This window comes from Babylonia areolata, chromosome 33 (assembly GCF_041734735.1).
Source record: "Babylonia areolata isolate BAREFJ2019XMU chromosome 33, ASM4173473v1, whole genome shotgun sequence".
Taxonomy (NCBI): Eukaryota; Metazoa; Mollusca; class Gastropoda; order Neogastropoda; family Buccinidae; genus Babylonia; species Babylonia areolata.
In genome coordinates this window covers 17,306,283-17,315,728 of record NC_134908.1, presented here as the reverse complement: position 1 = coordinate 17,315,728, position 9,446 = coordinate 17,306,283, and positions in this window count along the sequence as shown.

Below are 9,446 nucleotides of genomic sequence, written 5' to 3'. Positions count from 1 at the left end.
AAAACAAACTACGAGTATTATTTCCTTAGCTTTTTTGATTGCCATTGGAATGTACAGAATTTAATTCATAAAGAGTGATAAAGATTTCTTTGGCTTTTTTTGGTGTATTTTATTGCTATTGGAATGTATAGAATTTAATTCATAAAGACAAAGATTTCTGTGGCTTTTTTGATTGCTGTTGGAATGTACAGAATTTAATTTATGATAAAGACAGACTGTATGATTTCTTTGGCTTTTTTGATTGCCATTGGATTGTATAGAATTTAGTTTATAAAGACAAGATATTCTGTATGGTTTTCATAGCTTTTTTTTTTTTTTTTTTTTTTGCTATTGGAATGTACAGAATTTAATTTATAAAGACAGACTGTATGATTTCTTTGGATTTTTTGATTGCTATTGGAATGTACAGAATCTAATTCATAAAAACAAACTATGAGTATGATTCCCTTAGCTTTTTGATTGCCGTTGGAATGTGCAGGGTTAATTCACTAAGAGAGACTAAGATTTCTATGTTTTTGGTTTTTTTTCTATTTAAAAAAAATTTTTTTTTTTTTTTTAGATAGCTAGTGGAATGTACAGAATTATATTCATAAACTACGATGGAAGCCGGAAAAAAAACAGGAAGCTAGTCAGGGATACAGAGGGGAGGTAATCTACTCCGGGAGGTTATTGGCCGTAGCTACTTTCGTTTTCTCCGCATAGGCGGATAGTAGTTTGCACAGGACAGGAATCAGACTCACTGCTGGAGTCTTACGGTAAAGTATGTTTAGCTAAACATAATTTTAGGATAGGAATCGAACCCCCTGCTGGAGTCTGCACTAGTGGGTCACCGTAAGTATGTTAGATAAGCGTAATTTTAGGAAAAAAAATTTCGTTTTCCTTGGATGATTTTTGACAACACTCCAGTTTTCAAGAGTTGTCCATGCTACAGTTTTTCGTTCGTTTGATTGACGTTGAGTCGAGGGAATCGTGCCCCCTAACCAGAGAACAGGAGTCAACGTGGCAAAGTCCCTGAGGTTCCTTCCCCCTCTCTGAGGGTCAGACCTTTGTCTGATATTCTTGCCCAAGATGATGAGGATAGGCATCTCTGCCCTGTTCGGTGTCTCAAATACTATTGGGATAGGTCTCGCCATAGGCGTTCTTCTCAGAGGCGTCTTCTCATCTCCCTCAATGAGAATTACAAGAAAGACATTGCTGTAGGCACCATTTCCCGCCGGGTTTCCCAAGTCATTCGTAGAGCCTACTCTCATGCACACAGGGATATCAGCTGTCTTCATCCCAGAGCACACGAAGTGCGGGCCATAGCTACTTCGGCTGCTTTCCAGCACTCAGTGCCACCGCAGCATGTCTTGGAGGCAGCCTTCTGGCGGTCTGAGAATCCCTTCATCAACTTCTACCTCAGGAATTTCCGTATGACCAGGGCTGACGGGCTTGGTCAGGCGTTAAGACTTTTGATTCAGTGGTGTTCACCAGTGGCCAGGGTTCAAATCCCTGTTTCGGCGTGGTGTTGTGTGAGTGTCCTGGGGTGGGTTGGGGGGTGGGGGGGAAACGCTTTACCCCTGATTTTCCTCACTTTCTGATCCAGTGTTGACCAGTGACCAGGCTTCAGGTCCCCGTACCTGTACATGTTGTTGAGAGAGCCCGAGGTGGAGGGCCCTAATGATTGCGATTGCGCCTTAATTTTAGCTCGGTTGCCCTAACGAGCTAAGTAAGTTTTTGTGACCTGCTAGAAGTCCTCGTCAGACACAAATCATGAGTGTCAAAGAATCGATAGACAGTCAGAAAATACGAAAAAAAACCCCACCCAAAACCTTAGCCGTATGAAGAGCACAGGGATCAGGAGTCAAGATGGCTTTCCGGGAAAACAGGAAGCTAGTCAGGGATACAGAGGGGAGGTAACCTACTTCCGGGGAGGTTATCAGCCGTAGCTACTTTTGTTTTCTCCGCATAGGCGGGTAGTAGTTTGCACAGGACAGGAATCAGACTCACTGCCAGAGTCTTATGGTAAAGTATGTTTAGTTAAACATAATTTTAGGAGGAAAAAAAAAAAATCCTTTTTGGCGTGGTGTTGCGTCCTTATTGGAAAGACGCTTTACCCGCAATTTTCTTCACACCACCCATGTGTGGCTGGGAACCTGACTCGAGTCCGGAGGAAGTGAAAACGTAGTAGGAAGGAGAGGGACTGGGTCTCTACTTTACAAGCAGTCTGTGCCAAGGCTGTGACACGGTGGGTATGGAGACTCACTGCCCCGATGGCCATGAAAGGCGGTATGACCTTTAACCTTTCATCTTCGACCTTTTTTATTTTATTTATTTATTTATTTATTTTTTAATTAAGCACGAGAGCGGTGTTGGTGGTGAGAGGGATTCATGGCATATCACTGCTAGAGGTGTAGAAAGTGAGGCTGCAGAAACTGGTCTTTGAAGACGAAAGGGATGGGATGAGGTGACCAGATTTTTGAATGGAGAGTTTCGTCGTTCCTGTATTTTTGATATAAAACATGAAATCATTGGTGTGAGGCAACGATAACAACAAAACAAAACCCAAAAAAGAAGAAAAAAATATCGCGCATTGTTTTTGATTTCTTGATTGTTGAAAAAAACTGGTTGGTAGTTCTTTTTTGTTTGTTTGTTGTTTTTTTTTCTTCTACTTTTGGCATCATGATTTATTTGGGAACCTAACTCAGTACGTTATTCATCTCTTTTTTTGTTTTTTTTGTTTTTTGTTTTGTTTATATATATATATATTTTGTTATTATATTGTTTTTATGTTTTCTGGTGTGGTTTTTTTGTTTTTGTTGTCTTCTTGTTTTCATTTCTATTTTCAAATACAATCCGAGCCATAAAATTGTTGGCCAGAGAAAAAAAAAAAAGAAAAAAAAAAGGGATGTAGGTTCCATGACTCACAGCTAAAAAAAAGAAGAAAAAAAAAAAAGAAGAATAAGATAAGATGTTTGTTTTTTTTAATGGATGTGGTCATCAGTGATACTGTATCCTCCATCCTCACAGTCGTGCCACTGCGTACTAGGCCAGATTTTTTTGAGTCACACCGAAACACAGCCACCTCCCACCACCCCAACCCCTCACCCCCTCGCTCGCCTTTTCTCACTGTTGTTGTACGGACTAGGGGTGGGCGGCGTGAGGAGAGCTTTGCAGCGCTAAGTTTGCCTAAATTTAAGAACGTTCGGGTTCCTAACTCCACGGTAGACTCTGTGTACTTAAGAACATTCTTATTAGAGAAACTCTTAAGCAAACTTTGTGGTGCCAAGACGGTCTCAGGATGCCCGGCCTGTTTGTACGTTTTTGTCTTGCTTTTATAAAGTTCAGGCGTTTCAGACCTGCGTGTTGTGTTTCCGTCTTGGTCAACATTATGTATCTTTACTCACACATGCATGCGCACACACACACACACACACACACACACACACATGCATGCATATACACACACACACACACACGAACAGGGTGTGTTATAAAACAGGGTGATTATAACATGGGGCAAACATGGTCAATGTAATATGTAAAACTTTTTCTTTTCTTTTGTTCTTCTTTTTTTCTTTCTAAGATGAACTCTCTCCAGACACACAACGAAAGAGTTGACAGTGAGAGTGTTTCACTGCAGTTATTATCATCCAAAATATTTGTGAAACAGAATGCTCTTTTGATTATTGAAGAGGTGGACGTAGACAAAAAATTACTGCATTTCTAACGACGGAAGCAACAGGTTGGGTCGTTCAGACAGCCATAGGACATCTGAGGGGTCTCTTTTTAGGAGAGGAGAAGACTACCGTCCTGAGTGAGTTCAGAGACCACTGTTCTAAAAATAGACGGACAGCTCATTGGCCAGGAAAGCTGATAGGAAGCCAATTGGATGCCATACTGAGATTCGTATCTGTCTGACTGTCCGTTGAGAAGTCAAACGCGAACACAACACTTTCTGTTGCCAGTGTTGTTGAGACATAGTGATGTCTTTTTGCCACAGGACAAACCAAGAAACGCTAACACGATACTTTCTGTTATCAGTTTGGTTGATGTAATGATGTCTTTTTACCAAAGGCCAAACACTAACACGATACTTTTTGTTGCCAGTGTTGGTGATGTAACGATGTCTTTTTACAACAGGACAAACCAACAGACGCTAACACGATACTTTCTGGTTACCAGTGTGGTTGACGTAATGATGTCTTTTTACCACAGGACAAACCATTGAACACTAACATGATGCATTGTTGCCAGTGTTGGTGATGTAATGATGTCTTTTTACCACAGGACAAACACTAACACCATACTTTCTGTTGCCAGTGTTGTTGACGTAATGATGTCTTTTTACCAGAAGACATACCAACAAACACTGACTAACAACACTTTCGGTTCACTGTGCTGTTGACGTTGCTGTGAAGTGTAGGTTGCCGTGGAGTGCAGTTTGTGTGGAGTGACACGACAGTGTGTGTGTGTGTGTGAATAAAAAGAAAAGATGTGTAAACTGTTCCTTCGTGATGTGGAAGTCTTTGTGTAAGCGTGAAGGCTTTGATTGGTGGCTTTCGAACAAAGGTTGATCCGTTTGCTTTGCTCGCTGTAAGATGCACTGTACCATTGTACAGAGAGAGAGAGGGATGTTGAGAGAATGTCTTACTGAGTTAATGAGTTGTCTCTGTCTCCCTGTCTCACTGTCTCTCTCAGTATCTGTCTCTCTGTCTCTCTCTTGACTTCTCTTTTTCCCTCTTTCAATCTCTGTTTCCGTCTCTTGTCTCTCTGTCACTCTCCTTATTTGTATGTGTCTGTCTCTCTCTGCCTTTCTGTCTGTCTCTGTCTTGCTCTCTCTGTCTCTGTCTTGCTCTCTCTGTCTCTGTCTTACTCTCTCTGTCTCTGTCTTGCTCTCTCTGTCTCTGTCTTGCTCTCTCTGTCTCTGTCTTGCTCTCTCTGTCTCTGTCTTACTCTCTCTGTCTCTGTCTTGCTCTCTCTGTCTCTGTCTTACTCTCTCTGTCTCTGTCTTGCTCTCTCTGTCTCTGTCTTACTCTCTCTGTCTCTGTCTTGCTCTCTCTGTCTCTGTCTTGCTCTCTCTGTCTCTGTCTTGCTCTCTCTGTCTCTGTCTTGCTCTCTCTGTCTCTGTCTCTGTCTCTCTCTGCTTCTGTCTTTCTGTCACTCTCTCTCTCTGTGTCTATTTCCGTCTCTCTTTCTCTGTGCCTCCCCCCCTACCCCTCTTTCTCCCAGGAGTAAAAAACAAAAAGTTTCATTGTTCATAAATTTATTCTTATTCTATTCTCTGCTTTGAATCAGTGTTGTTTAAAAAAAAAAAAAAAGAAGAAGAAAAGTATGACTGTAATCAATGCGGTGTAAACTATATAATATGCATATATATATATATATATACATACCCCTACCCCTTGCAAGGTGATGGTGGCTGGTGGTTTCAGAAAGCTGAAAGAGATGCTTGTTTGTTCGGAGTGCATTTTATTTTATTTTTATTATTTTTTTTTTTTCAAAGGATTTTCAACCCCCCCCCCTCCCCCCCTCACCCTCACCATTCCTGACCACCCACCAAAGCTTTATGACACGTTTTTAGGCCAGTGTGCTTATTCTTGAGATGCTGACGTAGTGGTTAAGTCAAATATTCCAGTGAATTATGGTTTGCATCGATGCTCAAATACATATTTTCTTTCTTCTTCAATTTTTTTTTTTTTTATTATAGTGTTTATGATATGTTAAATCTACTTCTTATTTTGTTGTTGTTGTTGCTGTTGCTATTTCTTTGTTTTTGTTATCCTTATCCAGTACGTGATTTATTTCTGATTGTTGCTTTTGTTGTTTTGTCATTGCTGTCGATTAAATCACTGCATGGTTTGTTGCTGATCATAAGAAGCTGAAAGATCTGTGAGGTGGGTGAATGGTTTTTGACCTCGTCGTTTCGTGAAACATCTTTTGTTTGGATTGACCGGGGCTTATATTTACACTCTGATTACAATTCGCACTACAATAATTTTGCGTGTATATATGTGTGTGTGTGTGTGTGTGGTTTATATATACATATATTTTTTTTTTTCATAATTAAGCCACTATTGTATTTTCAGTTAATGAGCAATATATTTTGTTTTCCCACGGTTTTTAGGGGATTGGTTTGCTGCAGTTATCAGTTATGTATGAGGTGCTTTATTGTTTTTTTTTTGTTTTTTGTTTTTTTTTGTTTTCTGTTAAATGTGCCTGCGCATAATCAATTAAACGAATTAAAAAAAGAAAGGGGAGGAAAAAAAAAAAAAAAAGGCCATTCTTGTGTTGTCATTGGTGTGTGTGTGGTGTCTGCTGCTGAAACTGAAACTGAGACTGAGAGAGGCAGTTCTTTATTTCTCTGCCCCCCCCCCCCCCCCCCCGCCCCCCCCGTCCCCCCATCCTCCACCCCCCAGCACCCTCGACCCTCCACAACCCTTCTCCCCCCCCAACACACACACATACATAAACACCCAGCCCCCTCCATTGTTTATACAAGTTTTGATTTTTATTATCAATTTTGTAGAAAATGGCATTAATAATAAAAAAAAATTAAAAAAAACCAAAAAAACAGAACAAAACAAAACAAAGAAAAAAACAACTTAAAATCCACTTTTTCGGAAAGTACACAGCTTGGCTATGGCTTTTAGTGTGGGTTTTCTTTATTGCTATAATATGAAAGGGGGGGGGGGGGGGGGAGAAGAAAAGATACAAAGAATCTGTCGATGAAAACGCACAGCAGTAAAAAATATTCTACTTCAATTTGAAGTTAAAATGAAAAGAAAGAAAGAAAGAAATTTGCGTCACTTTTTTTTTTTTTTTTCTGTATTAGACAAGACTGGAACATCTCTCTCTATGTTTCTATCTTCTTTCTCAGCACACACACACACACACACACACACACAACAACAACAACAACAACAAAACAACGTATTTTGACAGATTAAAACGGGGTATGAATAGCCGCATTGAATAGAGCACAGAGAAACAGATTAAAACGGAGTATGAATAGCCGCATTGAATAGAGCAGAGCGAGACAGAGATACAGACAGATTAAAACTGAGTATGAATAGCCGCATTGAATAGAGCAGACAGAGACAGAGACAGAGATACAGACAGATTAAAACGGAGTATGAATAGCCGCATTGAATAGAGCACAGAGAAACAGATTAAAACGGAGCATGAATGGCCGCATTGAATAGAGACAGAGACAGAGATACAGACAGATTAAAACGGAGCATGAATAGCCGCATTGAACAGAGCACAGCGAGACAGATACAGACAGATTAAAACGGAGTATGAATAGCCGCATTGAATAGAGCACAGCGAGACAGAGACAGAGAAACAGACAGATTAAAACGGAATATGAATAGCCGCATTTAGTAGAGTACAGCGAGACAGAGATACAGACATTAAACGGAGTATGAATAGCCGCATTGAACAGAGCACAGCGAGACAGAGACAGAGATACAGACAGATTAAAACGGAATATGAATAGCCACATTGAATATAGCACAGCGAGACAGAGACAGAGAAACTGGTTAAAACTGAATATGAATAGCCGCACTGAGTAGAGCACATCGAGACAGACACAGAGATACAGACAGATTAAGACGGAGTATGAATAGCCGCATTGAATAGAGACAGAGATACAGACAGATTAAAACGGAGTATGAATAGCCGCATTGAATAGAGCACAGCGAGACAGAGACAGAGAAACAGACAGATTAAAACGGAGTATGAATAGCCGCATTGAATAGAGCAGAGCGAGACAGAGACAAAGATACAGACAGATTAAAACGGAGTATGAATGGCCGCATTGAATAGAGACAGAGACAGAGAAACAGACAGATTAAGACGGAGTATGAATAGCCGCATTGAGTAGAGCACAGCGAGACAGAGACAGAGATACAGACAGATTAAGACGGAGTATGAATAGCCGCATTGAATAGAGCACAGCGAGACAGAGACAGAGAAACAGATTAAAACGGAGTATGAATAGCCGCATTGAATAGAGCACAGCGAGACAGAGACAGAGAAACAGACAGATTAAGACGGAGTATGAATAGCCGCATTGAATAGAGCACAGCGAGACAGAGACAGAGAAACAGACAGATTAAGACGGAGTATGAATAGCCGCATTGAATAGAGCACAGCGAGACAGACACAGAGATACAGACAGATTAAGACGGAATATGAATAGCCGCACTGAATAGAGCAGAGCGAGACAGAAATACAGACAGACAAAAGAGAGACAGAGAAGGCCACTGAAGAAACAGACACAGACCCGAGACTCAAAAAACTTTTATATCATTCAAGGATTAAATTTAAGAATTTAGGCATTGCCTGATCTTCCAGTCTGTCCCAGTCCACAACAACTGTGGCAACAGCAACAAGAAAAAAAAAGAAAAAAAAAGGATAATCGTAATAATCATAATAAAGATGAAGAAAGTAGCACATGGGCGCGCGTGCGCTCACACACACACACACACACACACACACACACACACACATGGAGTTGGTATCCTCCTTTGATGTATTATAATTAATGTTGTTAGTTACATTTACATTGTTGTAGGTTAATACTTGTTGATATGCATATACATATTCTCCTTCCCATGACACCTCATTCAATACACACCACAATCTCTTTAGACTTTAATTTCTTATAATGTACTTTTCCTCTGATACATAACATGAACACTTTTTTTTTTCACTAATATTCACATGCATTCCGTTTCCTTTATCCACTACTTTACTCCTTTCCGTCTAAAAAACACTTACAGTGAATAGACGTAAAACTGAAGATGAAACACACACACACACACACACACACACACACACACACACACACGCGCGCACGCACACGCACGCTCACACACACACACGCGCGCGCACGCACACACACACACACACGCACACACACACTTCTTCGTTCTACACAACAGATCTATCGAGACGGACAGACAGAGAGAGAGACAGAGAGAGAGAGAAGTCGGGAGAGGCTGATGAATGATTTACATTGCTGTATCCCAAGTCTCGGGGACACGAGAGAGAGAGAGAAAGACAGAGAGAGACGGAGAGAGAGAGAGAGAGAGAGACGGAGAGAGAGAGAGTGAGAGACGGAGAGAGAGAGAGACGGAGAGAGAGAGTGTGAGAGACGGAGAGAGAGAGACGGAGAGAGAGAGAGACGGAGAGAGAGAGAGAGAGGGACAGAGAGAGAGACAGAGAGAGAGAGAGAAGTCAGTGTAGACTGATGAATGATTCAGTGCTGTGTCCCAAGTCTGGGCGACACGATATACATATATATATATATATATATATATATATATATATATATATATATATATAACGATGACGATGTTTTATTCAGATAAAGACCAAAGCCCCTTACTGAAGGGGGTAACATTAGAGAAGGATAAATAAGATTTAACATGACACACTATGAATCCACAACACAAACC